The 26,672-nt window shown below is 36.5% G+C and overlaps 1 protein-coding gene across 3 annotated transcripts in view; it reads right to left on the bottom strand.

The window, feature by feature from the left end:
- ANKS1B (ankyrin repeat and sterile alpha motif domain containing 1B) overlaps nucleotides 1–26,672 on the bottom strand; it is a 1,192,652-nt gene that overhangs the window by 432,584 nt on the left and 733,396 nt on the right. The gene's annotated exons all lie outside the window — the stretch shown is intronic.

Genomic DNA, 26,672 nt, shown 5'->3' with positions numbered 1-26,672 from the left:
AATATTTTAATAAAGAAGAAGAGCCCTAACCAAAAATAATTTAAGAATAACAGATGTAAATGTGTGAGTTTTACTGAATGGCAGACAGACTAATTTATTTAATAATTGAGAGAAACCAGAGATTAATAATAGAACCCATAGGAATAGATCATGGAACGAATAGACTCTTACTTAAGATTGAGAGAGAACTTGCAGAGAGGTTAGTCTACTCTCTCTCTTAATGCAGGAATCCCTTGTCACAGTGTTCCTGGAAGAATATCATCCAATTTAGGCTTGAATACTGCCTGTAACAGAGCTCTTACTACTTATCAAGAAGGCTCCATTTATTAGAAAGGTATTTTACTTCCTGGCTGACTCCTACTCACTCAATCCAGCTCTGCCTTTGGAGTCACACAGACTGGGAACACTGCCTTTAACACATAAAGTGTTTTAAAAATTAAAGATAACTCTCATCCTCCCCAGAACAGTCCTGGCACATAGTAAGTGCTCAGCAAATATTTATTGAATAAATGAAACATGACTTTCCTTCTTTCCCCAAACCTTATCTTTCTTTGTTTCCTTTCTCTTTTGAAGAACATTGTCAACCTCCCTAGCACACAGACATTAAACTGCAAAACATCTTGCACTCCCCCTCTCACCGCTGACATCAGTTCCCAAGTTCCACTCATCCCTCATCGTAGTATCTCTTGCATCCATTTTCTTGATTTGAATTCCTCTTTCATATTTATGGAACTGACATCTAGTGTGATTTTGCTCTCTTAGTTCAGGCTCACCTGGTGTAATACAACTATGGCCTCTGTGTTCGTCTTCTTACCTCTGATTTTTTAAAATCTAGTTTATACGTGAATGTCGCAATAATCTCTTTAAGACAGTTTTGATTATCACTCCTTGTTTAAAAACTCTGGCATGCCTTCAGTTGGCTTCAAAATAAACTCCCAACTCCTTTGATGACATTTTGGGGTCTTCATGATTTCTACAAATCCTCTAATTTTATTTCCGTTCCCCCAGTGCTCCAAGCACGTGGGATTACTGGCTTGTTTTTAATGGCAGCCTGTAACATACTTGGGTTTCTTTTATTATGTCCCCACATTTATGCCTCTTCTTTGGCTTTGGATCAGATGATATTTCCTTTATGAAACCCTTTCTAGTTCCCCTAACAGGAATGTTTTAAGTGGCATTTACAGACTGTCTATTATAACAAATATTTTTTGTCTAACATTATAGTTATTTGTGTACAAGATGTATTTTTTGAATGTAGGAATGTGTCTTGCTAATATTAAAAGTAGTAAGGATTCTTTATGTACCTGCTAAATCAAATAATGCAATTTTCATTTCACAATCCAAACTATATAAAATCTTCCTAGTTTCAGATTTAAATTTTTTAAAGTCTATCCCAAGTCTCTGAATTTTTTATTTAAAGAAGATATCTAGGCTTTTAAATAGAAACGATTGGGTTCTAGATCTCTTAAGAAGGTCAAAAGGTTTGTAGCAGTTTAGGAATCTGTTTTAAGGAATTCAGGTTGCTCAATATTACCTATATGAGAAGTTGATAGCAAGACACTATTTGTCCTTGGCCAGCTCTAAAGCTGGTACACGGTGGAGTTAAAGGTAGGCGCCAATTACAGCCTCTCCTAGGGTCACATCCACATTGTTCCTCCTGATCATTTTAAGCTATGAGTAGGTGGATAAGCTACACAAAGATCGAGCAAACATGACAATAATTTTTTGGTTTGGTAAAGCATATGCTGATTGGCCAGCTCCTCAAATCTCATCTCATCTCCTAAGACGCAAACCAGGGACCAAGTACCTAGAAGAGTGCTACACACATTCTAGGCATTAAATTGCCTTTGTTAAATGAATGAACACATGACATTGGAAATGGCTTTCATGAGATTTTCATTTCTTAAAATAGAGAGAGAAGGAGAGAGAGAGTGAGAGTGAGAATGAGAGAGAGAGAGAGAGAGAGAGACCTTATTTCAAGTTCCAGGCTGCTGTACAGAAACAGCTCAGAGAGAATACTGGTTACTGATCACTTTACAAATCTTTATATAGACTGACTGAATTTTATTCTTTTAACTATTCAATCATTCAGTTTCAACTCAGTAATTCTCATACGTTGGTGAAAGGTTTTAATGCAGTGGGGAAGTGAATTGGGAGAAACTGGGGTAGGAGGAGGTGGTGAGGGAGAGGAAGGAAGAAGAATGAGACCTTGAATCATGCTGTTTCTGGTTTTGTTGAAGTATTTTCTCATGAGCCAAACCACTGAAAGAACCCTTGTTTGGGTCTGAAGATCACTTTTTAAATAGTGTTTACATACATTTCTTACTTTACTTGCAATACTTTCTTGGAGTCTTAAAATTCTTAAGCATGACATCACATTATTGGGCAGGTCTCTTTATTCAACTAGAACTTCTTTAAGTTCCAAAAGGAAGATAAGAGGAGGGAAAGAAGAACTAACAGTTGTTACTCAGGGCTACTATGTTCCAGGCAGTGTGGTGTGGATTATTAGCCCCACTTACAGATAAGGAAACTGAAGTTCAGTGTATGTGATGAAACCAGGAATTTCTTTTGCATAGTCTTTTAAAAAATAATTCTGGGGGTTCCACTTCCAGAATGGCAAGGTGAGAAGTTCCATGGACCTTCTCCCCAGCCAAACAAACATAACTGGGAAAAATTGTATAAAAAACCAAAACAAAACCACCATTTGAAGTCTCTGGAAATTGTCCTAAGAACATACAGAGGATGAAGAAAGATTTATTCAAGAAAATCTACTAAAACTTGGTAAGAACAGAGAGCGTCTATGGCACTTGAGCCATGACCTGTTCCCTCCCACCCTTCCTTCCCTAGCTCAGCTTGAAAGAAGCTCCACTCTGGGTGGGTGTGCCCAAGAGGATGGGCTCCTCTCGCCTCAGAGCCCATCCAAGGGATATGGTATCTTATCTAAAGGGGCAGGCCAGCAGCATTTCTAATACCCTCCAACTCCAAGTTATAGAAGTTAAATTCCTGGTGAACACAGCTGAGAGGTCATGCGGCCTCTATTCACAAAGTGGAGGCTCTATCCTACCTGTGGGAGGCCAAGAATAGTGAGGCCCTGATTGCCCTCATTCCAGCTTGCTTGTAGGGCTGAGGTTGCATGTCTAGAAAGGCAGGCTGAGATGAGAAGACCAGGGGCTACCATCCCTGCCCAGTGCCCAGAGCAGTGGCTCAAAGATTTTGCCAAAGCGTCCTTATAATACAGACAGCTCTATCTCAAGGAATTGATTTTATTTGAAATAGAGTATGAGGAAGTTCAAGCTCAAGGTGATTATTAAAAACAATGGAGATTTTGGGGTAAGTGATTAAAAGAAGGCATTAGGACAACAAGCTAAAGCTAAATGGTAGCCAGATAGTTTTAGAGAACAAGGGAAAGACATAGTTAAGAAATGCCCTCTTGGGGTAAGACCAAACTTCAAAGACTGGCCTCAAAAACTACTCCTGCCCAAATGCAATTGGACCAGACTCTGGAGCAATTTGTATATAAGGGAATTGTCAAAAACAAAAGAGCATCCAGCTGGCAATTAGGGAAAGCTAATACCTGAGTGTGATACTAAATGAGGCAGACAGCTTAACAGAAAGATTAGGGAAAGATACAAAGAGGACTCTGCTATAATCATTATCATCCCTGGATGACTATGCACATGGTCAAGGCTCTACCCATGAATGAAGAAATACCATGTAATATATCCATAAAATGGAATATTATTTGGCAATAAAAAGAAATAAAATGCTGATAGATACTACGATATGGATAAACCTTGAAAACGTGCTAAGTGAAAGAAGCCAGTCACAAAATACCATATATTTTATGATTCCATTTATATGAAATATCCATAATAGGCAAATCTATAGAAACAAAATAGATTAGTGGTTGCCTCGCTATAGGGATGGGGAATTGGGAGTAAAAGGGGAATGACTGTTGATGGATATGGTGTTTCTTTTTAGGGTGATAAAAATGTTTTAAAATTCACTGTGGTGATCATTGTACAACTCTGAATATACTACAAACTACTGAATTATACACTTTGGGTGAATTGAATGATATGTAAATTATATCTGTATAATTTACAGTTATTGAATAATAATAATAAAAACAATATAACAGTTCTTAAATTTTCTATAAATTTATAACAACACAAAACACACACATAATTGCATATTAAAATACACTGTTATTGTTTTATGTATTAGTATTTTTAGTGCTCTATTTTTTTTTCTTTTTCTATTTTTCTTGGTTACTCCTTCCCCGAGTCCCTCCAAACCATCCGTATCATCCATCTCTCATCAAGGTAATTCATGTTAACAAACTAGTATGTATCTTCACATGTATTTATCCATTGCCGAATCACACACACACACACACACACACACACACACACACACACATACCTCACAGCTATGTACAAATATATATGCATATATATATATATATATATATATATATATACACACATGCATGAGAAGTATATGTAGGGGTATTTTTGGATATTGTTTCTTAAAAATAGAATCTTACCACACATTTCTGAACTCTACTTTCCTCATTTGACAAAGTTTTATGAAATTCTAACAAGTAAATAAGCTCTAATTTGTTCTTTTAAATAGCTGAATAATAGTCCACACTGTGGATACACGATATTTTATTCAGTTCTTTGCCTGATATCTCTAGGCTCAACTTTTCATTTTCTTTTTTAAAAGTTCATATTTTGAGATAATTGTATATTCATGCAGTTATAAGACACAATAAGAAAGAGATTCTGTATAGACTCACCCAGTTTTCCCCAATGGTAATATCTTGTACAACTGTAGTATATCACAATCAGATAGTTGGCATTGATAAAATCCATTATTATTCATATTTCACCAGTTTTACATGTACTCATTTGTCTGTATGTGTATATGTTTAGTTCTATGCAATTTTATCACATGTGTGGATTGTGTGACCATCACTACAGTCAAGATAAAGACAGCATCACTACAAGGAACCCTTCTGCTATCTTTTCATAGCCATGGCCATCTCTCTCCCTGTCCACTCTTTAACCTCTCGCAACTACTAATTTGTTCTCCATCTCTATCATTTTGTCATTTCAAGAATATTATATGAATGGAATCACACAGTATATAACCTTTGGGATTGGCTTTCTTTCATTTGGCATGATTCCCTTGAAATCCATACAAATTATTCTGCTTGTCAATAGGTCATTCCTTTGTACTGCTGAGGACTATTCCATGGTATGGGTGTACGAAAGCTTGCTTAATGATTCAGCCATTGAAGGACATCTGAGCTGGTTCCAGTTTTTGGCTCTTATGAATAAAGCTGTTATAAACATTTTTGTACAGTTTTTTATGTGAAAGTAAGTTTACATTTCTCTGGGATAAATGACCTATAGCTAGCACCACACTTAACCATGAAAGACTGAATGTGTTCTTGCTATGTTCAGGAAACAAGGCAAGGATGTCCACTCTCACCACTTCTATCTAACATTGTACTGAAGGTTCTAGCCAGCACAATAAATCACGAAAAATAAATAAAATGCATACAGGTTGGAAAGGAAGAAGTAAAACTGTTTATGTTCACATATGACATGATTATCTGTATATAAAATCTCATGAGATTCACATAAAAGCTACAGAATAAATGAGATTAGCAAGATCAACAGGATATAAGATCAGTAAGATATAAGGAATACAAGATCAATATCGAAAATTATTTGTATTTCTATATACTAACAATAAACAATCAGAACTTGAAATTAAAAAAATCACAATTTACAATAGCATCAAAAACTCTAAGGAATGAACTGTCAAAAGATGTGCCAGACTTGTACACTTAGAATTACAAAGCATTGCTGAGAGAAATCATATAGGACCTAAATAAGTGGAAAGGTATACTGTGTTCATGAATTGGAGGACTCAAAATTGTTAACATGTTAGTTCTTCCCGAATCTATCTGTAGATTCAATGTAAACCTAAAAAGAATCCCAGGAGGAGTTTTGTTTTTTGGTTTTTTTGGTGGAAATTGTCAAGCTTCTCCTAAAATTCATACAGAAATGCAAAGGACGAAGAATGAACAAAATAACTTTGAAAAAGAATAATAAAGTTAGAGAAGGTCAATTCTTGACTCCAAGACTTACTATAAAGCTATGGTCATCAAGATAGTGGTGTATTGATTTAATACAGACATGCAGATCAACAGAACAGAATAAAGGGTTTAGAAATTGACATCATATAGAAGATCAATTTATTTTTGACAAAGGTAATTCTATGGAGAAAGGAGAGACTTTTCAATGAATAATGCTGGAACAGTTAGAGATCCATATGCAGAAAAATAGATTTCAATTCATATCTCATACCATATATAAAAATTAGCTAAAAATCATAGGCCCAAATATAAAATCTAGAACTATAAAACTTTTAGAAGAAAATTTAGGAAACTAATTTAGGAAAAATCTTGAACTTGGGTTAGGCAACAAAAGCGCAATTGTAAAAGAAAAAATGATCATTAGGATTCATGAAAAAATTTTTTTAAATTCCGCTCTTTGAAAGACACTGTTACAAGAATGAAAAGGCAAACTGCTGACTAGAAGAAAACATTTGCAAATTGCATGTGATAACAGACTTGTATTCAGAATATATAAAGAACTCTCAAAACTCAGTAATAAGGAAACAAACCAATTTTTATAATGGGCAAAAGATCTGAACAGAGATTTCACCAGAGAAGACATATGGATGGCAAATATGCCTGTGAAAAGATGTTCAGCATCATTAGACATTAGGAAAGTGCAAACCTACAATGAAAACCATAATGTGATACCACTTACTAGAATGTCTAAAATTTAAAAAGGCTGACCACACCAAGTGTTGACAATGATGTGAATCAGCTGGAACGCTCAGACAAAGCTGGTGGGAATGTATAATGGCACAATCACTTTGGGAAATAGTTTGATAGCTTCTTAGAAAATCATATATACCTCTTTTACATGGCCCAGCTATTCTACTGTTGGGTACTTACCTAAGATAAATAAAAGCATATGCCGTGCAGAGACTTGAATACGAATGTTTATAGCAGCCTTATTTTTAATAGCCTACAACTGGAAACAGCCTAAAAGTCCATCAACAGGTGAATAAACAAATTGTAGTATACCAGCACAATGTAATAATACTCAGCAATAAAAAGGAACAAATAGTTGATGCATTCATCACACGAATAAACGTCAAAATAATTTTGCAGAGTAAAAGAAACCAGGCCCTCCAGAACAGTGTAGATTCTGTATGATTCCATTTACATAAAACTCTGGAGAATGAAAACTTATCTATACTGACAGAAAATAGATCAGTGACTACCTGCGGGTGGAAAGAAGGGGAGTGAAAGGGATTATAAAGGAACATGAGGAAACTTCTGGAGGTGAGGGATGTTTATCGTCTTGAGTGTGGCGATGGTTTCACAGGTGTTATCTAATTGTTAAACATCATACTGCCCACTTTGTGTGCGGTTTATTGGAGCTCAATTCTACTTCAACAAACCTAGTTTTAAAAGTTCTTCAAAAGTAGGAAAAGGAAATAAAGAATGATAGGAAAAGAAAGTGACTCATCTTAAACAAAATTGTCAAGGAATGCCTCTCTGAAAAGGTGAAATTTGAACAGAGTCTGGAACGTGGTGAAGGAACAAGCTGTTCTGGTATTTAGGAAAAAGAGAATTTGAGGCAGTGGGGAGAGTAAGTTCAAAGGCCAATATCCTACCCTATGTGGTAAGGGCATGATGATACTAACTCACTTTTGACATGCTCATAACTATTCTCATTGTATATTATGTAGCTATTGAAGGCCTAGGCCACTGAAATGAATGTATGCTTACTCCAGGGTATGGTCTGGAAACTGTTATAACTGTATTAAATTAAATCCATGATACCAGTTTAGGTCTCTAAAATTAATTTTTTCTTTTAAAAGTACAAGGCAATTCATATTCTGATTAATTTCATATAATTTCTTAATTAGGTTCTAGTTAATTGGGGAGGGGGTAGGATACTTCTTTTGATACTTTATTAATTCCTTCAGCATTGACTGATTTCTTCAACAAATATTTATAAAGTACCTCTTGCTCCTAGCATTTTGCTAGGCAGTGGGGATATAGCTTTGAACATCCCTGCACATATGTAACTTATAGGCCAGTGGAGAAAACTGGTTTACTACTTAGAAAATGTCAATTGAGATTAGAGGAATTAAAACCTAGAGACATGACTTCTTATTGTGACTGTATAGAGAAGAGAATGAATTAGAGAAAACAGCTTAAGTGACTCCAGGTTCCATGAGCAAAAGAGAAACACTATCTGTTTCAATGAGGTGCCCCTAGGGTGAAGTTGATGAAACAGTTAAGATGGGTAAAATGATTTGGCAGAGGTGACTGTTATCAAATTTGTTAAACAGGAAAATGACATTTAGGAAGGGATAGAGGAGAGCCCTGGGACAAGAGTTAAAAAAAGAAACTGGCTAATCCCTAAAAAATGTAATAAACAGCTGTTTATCCTAGCACCAAGGTAACTGACATAAGGCAAATACTTTTCAAAGAATGTGAGTTTTTCCAGTGATCTAAACTATATATAAAGCAAGGGAGCTAATATTTATTACAGGTCAGGCCTTTTAAATATTATCTCATTATGCAAAATGATAGCAAACCTGCATTTACTACGGTCAGATTCTAAATGGTCTACATGTATTAACTCAAATTATTTCCATGACAACGCTGTGAAGTACTATTGTTATCATCTCTTTTATGGGGCAGAAAAATAAAATACAGAAAGGTCACATGTTGTCTAAAGTTGCACAGTTGGACCTAGAACCCTGGTAGCCTGGCTCTAGAGCCTAAGATTTTAGCTACTACTCTACCCTGCTTCTTTGCTTCAGATGCACAGGGTACGAACCCTGCCCTTTTACAGGAGGGAGAATGTTTACCCAGACACATACCAGCAGGTTTGTTTTAAAAAGGGTTTCCCAGTTGTTCTGTTAATTCTCCTTCCCAGCCTTCATCTTACATTTATGATTCTTGGCTTGTGAAGTACAAAGCAATGAGAAGAAGCCAGAAGGAATACTGAGGGGTGGGAGAAGGGTGAATCCTATCACTTGGATATTTTTATTTCACCCTAACAAAGGGCTTTTCTGTGCTTCTGAGAGACTGCAGCTTCTGTATTGTTTCCACATGGGTGCTCAGCCTCTCCAGACTGAAACGTGTGGATGCCTGTGCTGTGTGTCTAGGAAGATGCTGCCTCCGTGAGAGGTAGTACAGCACGGTGGTTAAGGGCCCAGACTCTGGAGCGGGTTTGCCTGGGTTTGATTCTTGGCTCTTCTCTATTATGTAAATATTTGCTTTTTCTATTCTTGAGATGGAGCATGTAGCAATATAAGAGTACCTTTCTAGTGGGCAAGTTTCTGGGGCTTAGTTCCTCTTCAGTAAAGTGTGGTGACACCTTACCCCACCTATCTTATGGTTTTGTTTGAAGCTAAAATTAAATAACGTATGTGAAAAACCACTTTGAGCTATAAAGAGCTATTTAAATGCTAGGGCTGCATAATTATCTCTACTGTCAGTAGAATATATACTTGTGTTGTTCATTCAGTCTCTCAATCAGTGTCATCAGTGCTTTTCCTTGCCCAGTTCTCTTTGTTTCAAACAGACAAAAATGCATGGGGCAAGCAGTCTGGACAAATAACAGAGGAAAGCTCATAGTACTGTGAAGTGATCAGAATCCCAAGCCCCATGATGTCATTAAGGGCTTGGTCTTGTCTAACATGCACCAATAGCCAGGTCTTTCGCATCAAGCAGTCTGCTCTTCACATTCATTTAAAGTAAGAAGAGAATAAAGAGGGGGGAGGAAAGGAATGGCAAGAAAGGATAATTCTTATTCCTAGCTTCATAGTTAACAAATGGGTCTATTAAGTTATTCATTCCAACATATTTAAAATAAAAACTGGTCATTTCTTAAGAGACTGGTAAAAGAGCCCACTAAACTTCTTAAGAAGCCAATGTCCACATTTGGGAGAGAAATTTACACATTCAACAAATAACTATAGCATTGGTTTCTATGTGAGCCTGCTCTTCTGTCTTTTATATCTTGTAATACAGGTGTAGGAGCTTGGAGTGAACAGTGCTAATTCCTATAGGGTAGTGTAACAGAGATCCTAACGATTTTATTTTAACTAAAAAGTATCAATATCTCATTTTTCCAATCCTAAATATCCTCTGAGCTGAGAACTATAAACTACATATCTATTTTCCTAATGGAGAAAAATTGACAATGAAAATTAGCAGGAAGAGAGATGATGCAATAAGAAAAATGCTTCTTCCCCTGATAAAAGGACAGCCATTCTGAAACGCAAAAACAGAAATGCAAAGCAGAGGTAGCAGACAACAGAAGAAGCTAAGGGATTAGTTATTTCAGGAAATGTGGAATGTTGTGGGTCAACAGAGTTCTGGATCATAAAGCCAAGATTCAAACAGGAAAATTCTCCAAGATCATGCTTTGGTGTTTAAATGCTAAGGGAAGTCAGGAGCTCAGATTCAATTTTCCCTAAGGCCTTGAATTTATTTTGAACTAAAAACTTCATGGAGCACTTAAGAAATACCAGCCTTTACAAAACAGATCTGACAACTTCTGCTCTGGGGTATGGTCTAAAATAGGAAATGAAATTTAAGCCTAAAATGCTAAAATCTTCCAGCAGACAACAAAAAATATATATAGGCCACACCTGATCAGAAAAAAATTGTAATTCCTTTGATTTCATTCTCATTTTCCCTTATTTTAAGGCTTACTAGCAAATGTTTGAATCTTCTCTGAGAAGCTGTATACAGCCTTAAGTCACTGAGGGCTTCCTATGTGCCAGTCATTGTTTTAGGACCAGGGAGGAAAGGGAACTTGTTCTGCCCTCAAGGATCTTATAGTCTAGTGGGGAGAAAATTACCACGCAGGATGATGAATGCTATAATGGAGACGTGTACAAGATACTTAAAACGTAGAAGGAAGGCAAGGATACTTAAATTGGCTTGGGTAGAGAGTTTACAGAAGAGTCCATTTGATCTGTGACTCGAAGATTTAATAGGAGTTTGAGAGGCAAATAAAAAGATGACTGTGATAGTTAATTTATGTGTCAACTTGACTGAGCTAAGAGCTACCCAGAGAGCTGGTAAATGACTAGTTCTGGATGTGTCTGTGAGGGTGTTTCCTGAGGAGTTTAGTATTTGAATCTGTAGACTGAGTAAAGATCACCCTCACAAATGTGTGTGGGCATCATCCAATCCACTAAAGGTCTATTAGAACAAAAAGAGTAAAGCAGATTTACTCTCTGCTTGAGCTGGGACATTCATCTCCTCCTGTACTTCAGCACTGGTGCTCCTGATTCCTGGGCCTTTGGACTCAAACTGAATTACACCACAGGCTTTCCTGGTCTCCAGTTTGCAGATAGCAGATTGTGGAACTCAGTCTCCATAATTGTGTGAGCCAATTCCTATAATAAATATCCTCTTATACATGTCTATCTATACTTCCTATTCATTCTGTTTCTCTGGAGAACCCTGACTAATATAATGGTGTTCCAGGCAGAGGGACTAGTATGAGGGTTAAAAATGATTTAATTTGAGTAAAAAAATGATTTAAATGATTCATTATTACTGGAATTTGAAGGTTATATGTGCATGTCTGGTGAGGGTAATGCCATAGGAGATAGGGCAAGGTAGGTGGGTAGGAGACACATAATCAAGGAACTTGTATGCCAAGAAAAAGAGTAACTATTTTCTTTCTCAAGAACAGAGAGATATTTGCCATTTGCAACAACATGGATGGACTTGGAGGGCATTATGCCAAGTGAAATAAGCCAGACAGAGACAAACGCTGTATGATCTCACTTATGTGTGGAATCTATAAAATACAACAAAGTAGTGAGTATATTAAAAAAGAAACAGACTCCCAGATATAGAGGACAAACTAGTGCTTACCAGTGAGGAGAGGGAAGTGGGGGAGGAGTACAGGAGGGGTAGGGGATTAAGAGGTACAAATTATCATATATAAAATAAGCTACAATGATATACTGTACAACACAGGGAATATAGACAATATTTTATAATAACTATAAATTGAGTATAACCTTTGAAAATTGTGAATCGTTATATTGTACACCTGTAACATATAATATTGTATATCAAATACACTTCAATAAGATGAGAATAAAAGAAAAAAAAGAACAGAGAGATATGATCAAATTTTTGTTATACAAACATCATCTGGGAGGATGTGAGAGACAGCATAATGCCCAGAAGAAACTGGAAGTAGGGAGATACAGGAAATCTGTAAACCCTTCCTCTTATAGAACAAATAGACAAAATAACCCAAGTAAATATAGGGGACAGTCTCTAAGCAGAGGGGATTCCAAATATCCTCAGTCTCTTAGAACCTTCCAAAGTAAGCTCTGGTTGAAGAGGTGACTGAATTTCCTGTGAAAGAAATTTAGCTTGCCATGCCTCAACTGCAGAAGTTAACACAAGGGGTTGATTCTTCCCATAGAGAAGATTTTGTCTAATTGGTTCAAACTTAGCTTGATAGTCTTGGCAAATGAACAACCTTTGATTGCCAGAAAGGTAATACCAAAATTCCAAGTGTTCTGTGTATGCATTACAAAGTGGTGAAAAGGAAATTAATCTATGATTTTTTTTAAGATGAATGCTGTGAAGATTAAAAGAATTAATAAATATGGAAGGTACTTAGAAGAGTATTTGGCATACAGCATTCACTGAACAATTATAAGTAAAAATAATAAAAACCATTTGCTGTAATAATATTAGCTATAATGACAAATATTTACCCATAATAAACAGAATACATACAATGTTATTAATAATAATTAATGTTATTAATAATAATTAATAATGTTATTAATAATGTTATTAATAATAATTGGCCCGAGTCATAAACAAATTTCAAAAAATCAACTTGGTGAGTCAGTCAAGTACTGTCTAAAATCCATGAAATACATTTTTGTTGTTGTTGTTTTTTTGCGGTATGGGGGCCTCTCACTGTTGTGGCCTCTCCCGTTGCGGAGCACAGGCTCCGGACGCGCAGGCTCAGCGGCCATGGCTCACGGCCCCAGCCGCTCTGCGGCTCGTGGGATCTTCCCGGACCGGGGCACGAACCCGTGTCCCCTGCATCGGCAGGCGGACTCTCAACCACTGCGCCCCCAGGGAAGCCCCATGAAATATATTTTTGAAATAATTCACTAAGAAACTGTGGGTCAGACTTAACACTCGTTGCTCTTTAACAGATGCACTGTGATTAAGTATGAACAAAGACGAGACACCGAATTCATTCAATCACCTTAGCCTGACAATTTAACTTGTTCTGAAATCTCATGGGCAGGGTAAATACCTTCTGTGACACAGACTTGTTTACTTTCTTGGTAAAGACAACTGATAAATCTCTGATTTCTATAAAACAGAAACCCTCTGCCTCCAAATATTTTCAGCCTCAAGGTTAATGCTTATTTCCATTTTCTACCAAAATCTTGAAGATTCAGGGCTAAAGACTTGGTTTTGTTTCATTTTTCCCATCAACCATAAAATGTTTCTTTAGGTAAAGTGGGATGAGTTTCGAGAGAATTTGGACCTCAAACTCGTGTGTAATCCTTCACACCTAAGACAATCTCAGCAACTTCAAATACAAAAAATTTAATCTACTTCATATTGAAGCATTGGCTGAAAATTACAACATAAACCCAAAGTTTTAAAAAGGAATAGAACCATCTTATAAATGTTGAATTAACAGACCAAAACCTCTTTATACTATAATATAAACATGTAGTTAGGTAATTTAAAATAAGTTGAGATTCATAATGACTCAAAGTCATGAAGGTAGAAAAAGAGCTTTCTTTTCTGTTTTCTATACTACTCAGAGTCAAATCTGGGAATCTGTCATGGACAGCTGTATTCACCATGCAGTCAGTATCTGTCCTTTTCTTCTGATGATGACCCCAATTTTCTTGGGTCTCTTACCCCCTCACTCACTCTCAGTCCCTGTGCTTTGGAAAGAATTTCTTGCATATCATCTTCAGGGATGAATATACTCCTCTAAACTGCTGTGGTAGGTGGCTTGTAAGCTGGCCCCATTGATTACTGTTTCCTGGTATGAATAGCTTTAAGCAATTGGCCCTCCCCTTGAGTAACTTGCTTCTAACAAAGGGAATGCCTCAACATCATGAGGATTTCACTTCCATGATTAGAATACAAAGATTCTGTCTTCCACCTTACTAGGAGACCCTCTCCCTTGCTGGCTTCGATGAAGCAAGTTGCTACGTTGAGGCCCATGGCAAAGAATTTAGGAAAACTGCTGGCCAACAGCCAGCGAGGAAATGAGGCCCTCAGCCAAACAGCCCAAAAGGAACCGAATCCTGCAGATAATCATGTAAGTGAGCTTGGAAGTGGATTCTTCCTCAGTTGTGCCTTCAGGTGAGCCCCCTGCCCTGGCCAACACAAAGACTGAAGCTTTGTGAGAAAGCCTAAAGAAGAACCTGGGTAAGCCATGTCCAGACTCCTGACCACAGAAACTATGAGATAAAAAAAGGCGTGTTGTTTTAAGGTGCTAAATTTTATAGTAATTTGTTATGCAGCAATAGACAGCTAATACATCTGGCCACTTATGCTCCCCTGACCAGGGTATTTCATTCAGGGTTGAGCACATGACCCAATTCACAACAATAAAAGTTAAACTCAAAACAAGAGGCTTTTGTTAATCCACCTTCCCCCTGCTACACACACAGGGCATTGTGAGGACACAGGCTTGGTGGTGTTGGCATTCTTACTCATGAGAGAGACTTTGGAGCCTGAGAAAGAAGCCAGCGTGGAGGAGAACAGAGCTGAGAAAGGGAAAGAGGCTGGGTCCTAATGTACTCTTTTGAGACCTCAGGATCAAGCTGCACCTGAAACTTGAGTTTCCCTTAGATTTTTGGATATATCCCTTAGATATTTTTCAAATATAAAAAAATCTGTTCTATACTTTGAAAAAATACCTTTTTGCTTAAGCCAGTTTGAGCTCTAAGATCCAAGATACATCATAAAACAGCAAATTCATTTCTTGCTTTTGGCCTTGTAAACAATATTTTACTCTCTGTATAAAATAGTGATTAGTTGTTGATAGATCTAAAAAATTGGTGGTCAGTGAAGGAAGTCTTTACCCCAGCACCTCTTGATTCTAAAATAATTTTTTTTTAAAGATTTATTTATTATTTATTTATTTTATTTATTTTTGGCTGCACTGGGTCTTAGCTGCAGCGGGATCTTTTGTTGCGGCACGCAGGCTCTTCATTGTGGTGCATGGGCTTCTCTCTAGATGTGGCGTGCGGGTTTTCTCTTCTCTAGTTGTGGTGCACAGGCTCCAGGGCACGTGGGCTCTGTAGTCTGCAGCACGCGAGCTCAGTAGTTGTGGCGTGCGGACTTACTTTTCCCGTGGCATGTGGGATCTTAGTTCCCTGACCATGGATCAAAGCCATGTCCCCTGCATTGCAAGGTGGATTCTTTACCACTGGACCACCAGTGAAGTTCCTAAAATAAATTTTTAAAAATAAAACACTGGGGGCTTCCCTGGTGGTGCAGTGGTTGAGAGTCCGCCTGCTGATGCAGGGGACATGGGTTCGTGTCCCGGTCCGGGAAGATCCCACATGCCACAGAGTGGCTGGGCCCGTGAGCCATGGCCGCTGAGCCTGTGTGTCCGGAGCCTGTGCTCCGCAACGGGAGAGGCCACAACAGTGAGAGGCCCGCATACTGCAAAAAAATAATAATAAAAATAAATAAAAATAAAATAAAACACTGGGACTTCCCTGGCAGTCCAGTGGCTAAGACTTTGCCTTCTAATGCAGGGGGTGCAGATTCAATCCCTGGGTGGGGAGCTAGGATCCCACATGCCTTGCAGCCAAAAAAACAAAACATAAAAAAACAGAAGCAATATTGTAACTAATTCAATAAAAACTTTAAAAATGGTCCACATCAAAAAAATCTTGAAAAAAATAAAATAAAATACTAAGATCAACTCAGTAGCATTTATATGGCTAGCTGGTATTAGAAAGAGCAACACTGACACTGCTTTGTGTCACTACCTTGCTATAGTCACCGTGTATTTTGGTTTAAAAAATAATATACAGGTAACATTTTCCAACATGTGACTTTCTACTGTGTCCACAGGATACTTTACTCTATGTTGGATTATTCTAGCAGTCAAATAACATCTTTAAGGTCCACGGATAGTTAGCAAAGTCTGCCCAGATTCTACTATAGTTGTATTAATATGTGAAAACTTCCTTCCTGTTTTTATGATCACAGCCTGCAATTTTACATGAATGTATCTATGTTTTCAATCTCAATGTATATATTTTGTTTAATGAATTTTTCTTTCTTTCATGGATAGACTATACTATTGTATCTTGAGCTTGTATTTTCTTCTCTATGGGGTTTGACAAATGTAGGCTTCTGCTGTGGATTATATCAAACATGGTTTAATTGAAAATAACTATGTACTCATAGTTCACCTAATGGGTCACGGATAAGTAACTTAGGACCATCCATGTAATAATACAACAATAAAAACAACAATATTTTTGTAGTTTTGGATGTGCTTTGAGTAAAACAGTGGGAACAAAAGTTTATGACATCCTATCAAGGCCAAGTGCTAGTTCAACTGTACATCCAAAACCAGGTATCGCTTTGACTCATTCCCAATCCTCTGAACTATCCATGACTAAATTCATATCAGGATAATAAAAATAATGCTTTTGCATGACAAAGAATACCACGTATAAAAACAATATAGGAAAAGAGGTTAGCAATAATATAATAAACCTTAGGTTGTAGCATTCATTTATAGGAACCACAGTGATCCTCAAATCAAATACATGTTATGAATTAACTAAATGTGGTGATAAAAAATAGGTTTATTGAGACTGTATGCTTAATCTCAGTAGAGCTGTCCATTTTAACTTGTTACATACTCTAGAATAGAATCGTGTATTCTCTTTCTTCCTTTCCTTGATTTTAATAGCATTTTGTAAGTAGAGGGTGGTTTAGGCCCATGTACCTCTGGCAACTTTTCTAAGTTTAAGAAGTAAAAAGCAAACTCCTATGTGACCATGGGCAAAACACCTCTATGGGTCCCTTTCCTCATCTATAAAATTAGGAGAATCTATATAATGAGTATTTACCTTACAGGGTTTTTAAGAGTTTAAATGAGATAATACTTAGAACAGTGCTTAGCTTATGATAAATCCTCAATAAATGTTAACGGCCATTATTTTACCACTATGACTACTGTTATCATAGGCATCATCATCATTATATGGCTTTCAAGGGTCTCATTATTGGGCTTGCTCTTCCCCAACTTCATTCATATTCCCTTCCCTCCATATTAAGGAAATGTCTTCTTATACTCGTTACCTGCTTCATGCCTTCTTGACGCCTGTTTTTGCTCATGCTAGCCTTTCCACATGCTGTATCCTGTGGCTACCTCATCCTCATTTTCAACATCCTCATGGCTTTATTTTATTAGTCCTTCATTGTTCTTCCATGTCCTCCACAAGACCTTCTGGGGTACTCCCAGTAGGAATAATTTCTTCTTCCTATAAACTCCCACAGAACATCACTGGTGTCTCTTACATGGCGATTTTCATTTTTGACGTTGTGTGATACTTATGTATGTATATGTCTTATATTTCACCAGATTTTAAACACCTAAATGATGCAAGCCATGTCTTATCATCTCTTTGTCACAATAGTACCTAGTAGAGTGTTTCTTTTATTTGGTTCACAAAAGAACGACTGGAAGAATAAAGTTAGATAGAACTGAATCTCTTCTGCCACTTACTAGCTACTTAGCCATCCAGAGCCTTAGGTTCCTTTTCTCGAAGATGAGAGTTAAAAATTATGCTTATATCACAGGATTGTTCTGTGGTTAAACGGAAATAATTCATGTAAAGTGCTAGGCATAGAAGTTGGTACATACTTTTCAATACACATACATTTTATAAAGTGGACAACTGTAGAGTGCTCAGCAGTTATAAAGTACAGCGATCGCGTTTATAATAAAAAACCATCAAATATAAGAGAAAGAGTAATAGAGCATGTAGTAATGACCTGATGGTTCTGGTCCAACAACTACATCAGAATGGGATGAGTGACACGTAATGTAGCCATAGCATCACTAAGACTGTGGATTGAGAAAGAATGAGATCATTGACTTTGATTCTCCATAAGGGCCCTATATATTTATGCCATTTAAAAATATGTACAATAAAACCAGAGCTCAAAAATAATATATAGAAGGCTCTCTGGTATATGTTAAGTCTCAAAGAAATGAATATAGTGAACTGAAACTTTGACATTTTATCACAAAGATGGCAAAGCTCAGTGGTGATAATATCTGGAAAGAGTATTGATAATGTTAATTGTTTTACATATTTTTAAATTGGTTTGTGTTCTATAGGGAGCCAAAGAGAATGTTATAATAACATAAGGTCATAACAATGGTAGGAATTTTATGGTTAAAAATGCTAAAATGATTTGAAAGTTTCCTTCTATGATTTCCCTACTATCTTTGAAGTGTTTTGGGGGGTTTCAATAAGTCAGTAAGATATATACATTATCTAGTGAGAATCTATTTGTTTCTCTAGGCCGTTAAGCTGTTGGCAGCACATTATTCAATTATCTATGACTTGCTCTGGTTAACAAATTTGTATTGTCTGGAAAATAAGTTCAGTCCTATTCAATACATTATTAAAGTTATATTATCTGCTCCTAAAAACCAGAGTTGAGTGCAGAATTATTTCTTTCTTTGGCATTTTACAAATATAAATGGGCTCATTTCCAGTAACAAAAGATTACCACTGCACAAGGCATGCTAGAAAGGAGTGCTCGTAATATCACATTTTAAATAATTGGAAATGTATTTAAATATATTTTACCCAAACTAAAGTGTGACATAAACCATCTGTGTATAATATAAAATTGCATCTGCTTAAATTCTATGGCTACAGATTATAGTGATTATTATGTAAAAAATTAACAAATTATTTTAATAGTTTTGTTATTATTAAAAAGCTTTCTGTCTTTAGTATTCAATATAATAAATAGAATTTGGGTGCAATATATTGAAAAGTTTTTATATGCTATTTTACGTAGCAATTGAAATTTACTACCTCACTCTTCTAGTATTGAAAGCTAGAAATTTTGGAACTAACTCTTACTCTTTCCTGTCTTTCATGTCTTAGATAATCTGTCATCAAATTCTGATGTGTCTTCCTAGTTCTTCAGATTTGACTTTTTCTTTTATTCTCATTGTTTACCTTATACCTGGAATAAATTATAAATCTCTTTAATATGTTTAATCTGTGTACATAAGAGTTGTAGATATTCAGTACATAATAGATGAAAGAATTACTCATCTGATTTTCTTCTTGATCTCTCTATTCAGCCACCGAATCTCTGGGGAACTAGCGTAAGAAGACAGATTTTCATTTATTATTCATTTCAGGCTCTATATGTGATATAATTATTTTAAAGATAAGTTTAACTAGAATACGTCTATTCACGGGAATATTTCTTATTTATACATACTTGAAAACTAAGGTACATTTGAAATTGATGTCTGTATTGTATAAACATATAAATACATGTATTTGTCTAACATAAAGCAAGTCCTCAATGAATATTTTTTTAACAAATGAATGAATGAGTGAGTGAATTTTATACTCAACATGAATGAGTTTAGGCCATTTCCTAGAGGTCTCAAGTGGCTCATCAGTGTGCTAGGTGCTAGAAATTCAGCAGTGAAGACAAACCTCCACTCCTTCCTTCACACAGCTTACAGTTATGGCACTACCTTTAGTTTAAACAGGGATTTAATTGTTTTAAAAATAGAGTTTCATATTGAGAGAAGCCTTTTTTTTTTTTTGAGAGAAGCCATTTTTCAAATAACAGATTATTGAACTCATAAAAGAGCTTTTAAAACATTTGGCATGATTTGATCAATAAATAAATTTCAAGGAACAAAATAAAAAGAAGTGCAGTATGAACTTATATATCAAAAGAGTCTTAAGAAACCTATCAACCAATTGTAATATAATTTACATTGGTAGCAAGCTGATTCAACAAACAAAAGGTTAAAAAATAAACAGAGAATTGGGGACATTTAATCATCAAATGGCTCATGAATATTAAGGAATTATTGTTTGATCTTTATTTAGATGTGGTAATGATATTTTGGTCTTATTTTTAAGTCCTTATCTTTCAGAGTTATACACAAAATATTAACAGATGAGATAATATAAGTCTAAGATTTTCTTCAAATGACCCCAGGTGTATATAAGAGTGAATGCTTGGTACGGAGGAAAACAAGATTGGTCCTCTGTTGATAGGTTTTAAAGCTAGGTGATAGGTACATGAGTGTTCTGGATACTATTCTCTTTATTTTTGTATATGTTTGAAATTTTACATAATAAAAAAAATTTTTAAGTCATGTTGGTAGAACTATAGGAGAAAGTTTGAAAACATAATTTTGATCTTTTAGGAAAAAAAGTGGCATGGAATAAAATGCTGTCATACCTTGTTCCCCAAATGCTTTGACTGATGCATTTTATTTAAATATTTTTACTATATATTACTGAATTCCCAGTTAGCTAAGACAACAAATTAAATGGTGGAGTCATGATCTATATTTTGCCAAGAATTTTAATTGTACTGATTTTATTGACTGTATGCTCCTCCTAGATAGGCCATTTAGTCAGACAAGTTACAAAACTCCAATAACATAATAAAAATGTTAGTTTCCTTGTATATATAAATCTCTTCTGAATATCTACCTTTTTGGTGATTTTGAACATGAACTTCTTTTACTTTTTTCTTTTTTTTTTTTAAGCCTGTGCCATGAGGGATCTTAGTCCCCAGACCAGGGATCAAACCCATGCCCCCTGCAGTGGAAGCTTGCAGTCTTAACCACTGGACCACCAGGGAAGTCCTGAACATGAACTTCTAATAGCTGAATGCCATGAGCTCAAACACTGATTTGGTCAAAAATGCTGTTTTTGATTGGATCAAGCAAAACACTTCCCAAAGTGCAGCAGCAGCACAACTTGTTATATTTGCAATAAGAAAATATTGGCAAGGAGTATAAAAGTTTTTTAAGAAAGAACTTCACAAGGAGATGAAGTACAAATGGAAATGCCACAGAAAGTGGAATGTAGGGCAAATTCCTGAGGAGATCATAGAGAAATAGCAAAAGCTTGTAGGAGTTGGGTCAAAAAAGCTCAGTAGGAAACAGGATGCCACATCTAAGGGACATAAAAGGAAACAGAAAAAAGAATTCTTTTACTATTTCAGGAACAAAAGAAAGCTAAATGACACACTTTGCTCCTTCAGTAGAGGGAAAGGGAAAGCCAATGGCTCATGATAGTAAAAATGCACAGGCAGTTGGTAATTAAAAAAAATTCTCCTTAAAATAAAGCTGAACTCAAAGTAGAATTACTAGTGTATTGATTGTGAGGTACAAATTTAAGGTGCAAAAGATTTTTAAAAGTTATTCTAATACTATTATAATCTTGTAATTTATATTCAAAGATATCTAAAGAATTGACCATCACATATGATGGAATATTATGCAGCCAATAAAAGTCACATTTTCAAGGATACTAATATTAAGTGATAAACGCAGAATCACATATTGTCTGGAAGGGAATGATCAAACTGTTAGCAGTAGTATTGCTGCACGGTTATTGGTAATTTTCATTTTCTTTATTATTTGTACATTTGTTGGATATTCTACAGTGAAAATTATTTACTTTTATAATTAAATATAACAGTAAAAATATTGTTTAAAGCACCAACTCTTCAATCTCCTACAGTTCAACCCCTACTAGCCCATTTAAATAACTCTTGTGAAGGTTGTCAATTATCAGCTCTTTGCCGAATCATAAGAATGCTTTTTGTTTTTATTATCCGGTTCTCTGTAACATTTGACATTGTTGACCACCCCACAGTAAAATTCTCTGCTTCCTTGGCCTGGCTGTTCTAATTTAACCACACGTCAGCCATCACCTGGAAGATCGCAATGGCTCTCTGTCTTTACCACAATCCATTCTGTATGTTGCCACCAGGGCAAACCTGACCACATCACTCCATTGCTTTCATCATTTCAAAGACTTCTCATAGCACATAAGATGAGTTACTCAGGACTTTCTCAATTGCAAGTGACCTACTGAATAGAAAAGGACAGTTTCAGGTCCAGGAATTTAAATCAGTCCTCAGATCTTTCTTCCTTGCTTCTGTTTTCTCTTATAGTTGCACCTCTTATAACCAGATGAGCTTCTCTCAGAGATTCGGATGAGAGGGCAGTGCCATGGATAATTTCAGATTTTTATATCATCCTGGCTAGCAACTTCAAGGCCAAAAGGGATACCTTCTCTTTCATTATTTATGAAGTCCAAGGCAAAGTCTCTGAATAATACGTCAGAGAATAATATGTTTACACCTTAGATTAATTACAAAGGCCAAGAGGGCAGGCCCATGAAACAGATCCAATCCTGTGGACAGAGGGATAATATACATGATTGGCAGCCTGATCAGTGTGGAATGCCCAAGGGGAAATTCTTTAAAGGAAAACAGGAACACTGTTAGTAAGAGAAGGGGTGAGGAATACTGTGAAGATGAAAAAACAAATATCCCTTATACAAGGTAATATCCAGTCTCCCTAGCCTCGCACTCTTGAACTTCCTTGGACTGGCCTCTGCCTCTTTTTCTAGCCTAATCTTTTGCCATTTACTCCCAAGAAGTCTACAATCGAACCATGCTGAACTTTCTGCTCTTTTCTGAATAGGCTGTGTTAGGCAGAATAGTGGCCCCCAAAGATGTCCACACCCTAATTCTTGGAACCTGTGAATGTTATCTTACAGGACAAAAGGTATGCTGCAGATGTGATTAAGGTTAAAGACCTTGAGATGGGGAGATTATCTTGGATTATCAAGGTTGGCCCAATCTAATCATATGAGTTCTAAAATGTAGAGAACCTTTCTCAGATTCGGAGAACCAGAGAGATGGCAGTGTGAGAAGAACTTGACCCACTGTTGCTGGCTTTGAAGACTAGGGAAGAGGGCCACAAACCAAAGATTGTAGGTGGCCTCTAGAAGGAAAAGGCAAGGAAATGGGTTCTTCCTTAGAGCCTCCAGAAAGTAATGCAGTCCTACTGACATTTTGATTTTAGCCCAGTGAGACTTGTGTCAGACTTAGGACCTATCACAGAACTGAAAGATAGTATACTTGTATTGTTTAAGCCCCATGTCTATGGTAACTTGTTACAGCAGTGATAGGAAACTAATACATTAGGCATATTATTTCATACTTTTGTAGAGGAGGAAAAAGTTTTCCTTGACTCTCTTAGGGTCACTGGCTAGGTCTGAAAATTAAACTGACAAAGACAGATTAATAGGAGAAAGGCATAAAAGTTTATTTAATATAAGTTTTATGTGAAACAGGGGCTCTCAGAAGGAAATGAAGACCCAAAGAAATGGTCATTTTATGCACAGTTATGGAAGAATATGACAGATTAAGGAGCATGAGGTAATTGTAGTAACTTGGGGAAACTTAGCAAAGGGCTATTTAATAGGATTCTTTTCAGCATCCCTTTGCCTTTGTAGATAAAGGGGCTCCTTTCCTCTGGGTATAGGGAGGACACCTCTCACATGAGGATCTTGTAACCTATTTCGGGGAAGAAGGCTGAGGAGAGGGGGTCAAAGTGACCTTCTTGCTTCTGTTGTTTTCTCAAACTCCTTCAGCTTAGAATATGCAATATGCTAAGGTGCCGTATTTTGGAGTAGCAGGTCCTGAGCTCTTGCTTTGCATATTCTGGCCATTTCATGTAAAATATCTTCCCTACTGACCCTCCCCACTCACCCAGTCTGTTGGTGAATGCCTACCGTTGTTCAAAATATAACTCAGATGTTAGCTCCTCTCTGAAGCCTCCTTTAGTATCAGCCCCAGGAAGATGTGGGCACTTCTTTCCTTTGGCCACACAACATTCTCTGCATTATTCTGCTATAGTATTTAACACACTATATCCTATTCCCCAATGTAAACCACAGGTCAAACAATGTTAGAAGCATAATACATTTTAATAACTGTTGGTGAATGCATGAAAAGTCACTGCACTGATTACTCATTTTGAAATTTAAATAGGAAGGAGAAAGAGTTGGAAACTGTAAAATGTTCAGCATATTGCAAAACAAGAAAATGAATATAACATTATATATCTAACTTCTATCATCATAAAAATGCTGGGAAATCAATCAATAGTGGAAAATTTTTCAAATTCATTGAAGATAGCAGACACAATTTTATTACAGGAAAATCTTGTCTTAATTACTTAATATAATCTCCTATGTCAGTAACTGAACTAATAAATTTGGGGGGTAAGAAATTGGTTATAATCAATCTTTCTTGACGTAGCAAGGTTTTAGATTGAATTATAAACATCAATAAACTTGGAAAATATGGTATTTTTCCTAATGGCATTAATTAATATCTAATGTTATCACCTAGAATCTGGCCAATACATTTATGTAAAGCCAGCCTGCGAGATGGTCCCCAAAGGATTCTTGCCTCCTGAAATTCACTCCCTTGAGTAGTCCCCTTCCATACTGAATAGGGCTATCCTATGTGATAAATAGGACTTTGTAAAAGTAACAATGTATGACTTCTGAGGCTAGATCATAAATGATATTGCTGCTTCCACCTTACTCTCTTGAATTGCTCATTCTGGGGAAAGACAGACAGACAGTGCTGTGAGGACGCTCAAGCAGTCCTGTGGAGGAGCCAATTAGAGAAGAACTGAGGTCTCCCAGCAACAAGTAGCACCAAAATGCCAGCTGTTTAAGTGAGCCACTTTGGAATCAGGTCCCCAGTCAAACTCGAAGATAATTGTATCCCTGGTCCATTTCTTGATTGCAAGCTCACAAGCGATACTGAACAGTAATTACTCAGCTAAGTTGCTCTCAAATTCCTGACCCACAGAAACTGTGAGAGATAATAAGTCTATTGTTGTTTTAAGTCATTAAGTTTTGGGGTAGTTTTCTATGCAGCAATAGGTAACTAGCATACCACTTGCAAAATAGAACATATAGACAAAATTCACCATTTTTGGTGAATAAAGTACTTCCTCATGTTAGCCATGAATTTAAAAAAAAGAAAAAGTTATTATCCTTTCATCAGCAGCCTTAGTCTTACAAACCATTAAACTGGAGAGTTCAAAGCAGACGGAAGATAACCTTAGAGCACTGTTTCTTTTGGATTTTATACTAAAAAAAAAAAATGAAGTACCAGTCTTGATATTCCACTGCCAGTTCTCAGTGATCAGTGGTAAAAATGGATCACTTCCTCCAGATTCTTTTCTACCATTGGAGCATGTGAATTGGGATGGTGTGATGGTTAATTTTATGTGTCAACTTGACCACATCGTGCCCAGGCATTACTCAGATTGAACATTATTTGGGGTGTGTCTGTGAGGGTGCTTCTGGGTGAGATTAATATTTGAGGGAAGACTGAGTAAAGCATATTTTCCTCTTTTATGTGGGTGGGCCTCATCCAATAAATTGAAGACCTGAGTAGAACAAAAAGGCTAAATAAGAGAGAGCTTCTCCTGCCTGACTGCTGAACTAGGACATTGGTCTTTTCTGATCTTCAGAATCAGACAGAAACATTGGCTTTTTTTGGGTCTTGAACCTGCTGGGTTTTGGACTCAGACTGGAACTACACGTCAGCTCTCCTGGGTCTCCAGCTTGCCAACTGCAGATCTTTGGACTTGTCAGCCTCTATAATTGTGTGAGCCAATTCCTTATAATAAATCTGTGTATCTATCTATCTAATCTAACTACCTATCTATCTATTCTACTCTACTACATCTATATTATATACATTACATATTATAATATAGAATAATATATATTAATATGTGATATATATAGGATATGTAGATATATGTATAAATCCTATTGGTTCTGTTTCTCTGGAGAATGCTGACTCACACAGGTGGTGAGATTCATAATGTGACTTCAGAAAAACGAGAAAGAATGACACACTGTAAGTCTTCCTCTTGATAAGGTTCAGGAGAGAAATAGAACTTTGGGGCTTTTCTGTTTTCCTGAAGAAAAGATGAGAAGGCATAAAAGCTACCTTCCATCTTTCAGGTCTGATCTTCCTGTGGCTCATCATATTTTTCCTATTTTAGAGAACATGTGGATGGACACACACTCAGTATGTCTCTATAATTACTGCTTCAAGTGTGACCACTGCAGAACAAATAGCTTGATGCCATCTCACCTAAAGCATCAGGGAGGATGTTTTAGGCAGGGAGAAGAGAATGATGAAGAAGGGCAAAGGAAGAGCAGCCTAGGCCTAACTGTGTGGAGACAGAAAGTGATGAATTGGTTCAGGCACAGACCAGAACTGCCCCTTGGCTGTGGAGTTAACACAGACACACTCTGGTAAATGCCCTAAAGAAGATGAATTAAATGAAACACTTTAGTTCTAAAGAAAGTTATTTCCTGCAAAAGAGTAAGATGGGGTACAAATAAAAGAAAAA

This window comes from Phocoena phocoena, chromosome 11 (assembly GCF_963924675.1).
Source record: "Phocoena phocoena chromosome 11, mPhoPho1.1, whole genome shotgun sequence".
NCBI classification, from domain to species: Eukaryota; Metazoa; Chordata; class Mammalia; order Artiodactyla; family Phocoenidae; genus Phocoena; species Phocoena phocoena.
Note: the sequence above shows the minus strand (reverse complement) of the source record. Positions and strands in the feature narration are given on the sequence as shown.